This window comes from Triticum aestivum, chromosome 7D (assembly GCF_018294505.1).
Source record: "Triticum aestivum cultivar Chinese Spring chromosome 7D, IWGSC CS RefSeq v2.1, whole genome shotgun sequence".
In the NCBI taxonomy this organism is placed as follows: Eukaryota; Viridiplantae; Streptophyta; class Magnoliopsida; order Poales; family Poaceae; genus Triticum; species Triticum aestivum.
The window spans coordinates 73,839,895-73,841,350 of record NC_057814.1 but is presented as its reverse complement, the minus strand read 5'-3'; positions in this window follow the sequence as shown (position 1 = coordinate 73,841,350).

The following is a 1,456-nucleotide window of genomic DNA, read 5'->3' as shown; positions in this document are numbered from 1 at the left end:
ATCTCCTCCACTCTCCCCCTCGGATCTTCACTGTTTCTTCATCATTTTTGCGGATCGAGATGGCCCCGAAGAGAGAAACATAAGCTCCTCCGATCCCTCCAAGTCGTTTTTGCAAACTTGCTTCTAATTCGACGCATTATTTGCTTGAAATCCCTCATCTTTTTGAACTTAGATTGGAATTTATTTTCACCTAGGATTGTTTTAGCTTGATTGTAGTTCTAGTTCTTAGTTCTTTAGTAACTAGTGGTATTGAATATGGACTCTAATCAATAGTTCATATGTTAGTGTGAAGATGAACCCTAGTTCATAATTTTTTTTGTTAAAAAAATTATGATGTAATGCATGTGGGAGGACTTGTTTTGTTTTATGATGCATGTTGATATGATGATATGAAGATGTTGTTTGGAGAAAATTCATTCAAGATGAACTCTATTTCAAAAAAACATTTGTTAAAAAAATTGATGATATGATGCATGTTGGAGGATTTGTGACCATATGATGAACCCTAGGTTTAGATTTTTTTGAGATGATGAAACTTTTCTGTGATGCATCCATATGTTTAGGTACGGAACCGTGGCGCAAGCATCGCCCATTCATCTCCAACACGACCTGTCAGAGATGTCACTCACATACGTGTACGAGGCCTTCCCCGAGATGCTGCAGCCGATGGGATCTGTCTCAGACGAGGTCCTAGAGGCGACGAGGGCAAAGCGGTGGCAGGAGAGGGCAGAGCGGATCTCTGATGATGTAAAGTGTTGGTCGCAGAGTGTGAAGGAGTGGAAGAGGGTGATTGCAGAGATGGAGGCAGATCCAACTATCTCCAGTGTCCGCCGGGAAGGGAGCATTGAAGCTACCAAGCAGCACTCCAACTGGGAGCTGTGCAATTTGGGCTGGAGAATCTACTTCTCGAGCAATGCGGAGGAGAGAGCCAGGATGCCGCCCCCAAGTGCATCGGCGTTTGATATCATCAGCTGGGGAAGGGCGGAGGCGAAAACTCCAGCGGGCAAGGCAAGGCGGGAGTGCTTGAACGGTTGGATGTCGACCAGCATTCCGCCTCCGCCTGAACCGATGGATCCGCTGTCGTATCTGTCTCCACGGCCAGGCCTAACATACGAGGAGCTCTGAAGATGTCTGCGAAAGCTTTTTGCGAAACTTCTTTCGTTAGTTGGGGTTGTCAAACTATGTGGACAAGTTTGCTATTTGCTATTTGCTATTTGCTACTTGTGAAACTATGTGTAAATTGTTTGATATTTGCTATGTGGATCCTTTATTAATATGCGAGCTCATATTTTGCTATTTCTGAAATTATGTGAAACCTGTGATAAAACTTTACAAAAAAAACAATCAATAAAACTTTTCAAAACCCAAAACCAGAGGAACCTACCGCCAAGCCGCTGCGATTTTTCGTTACAGAACCTTTCGGAGGCAAAAACCCAAGCCACCCCCTACCGCCAGG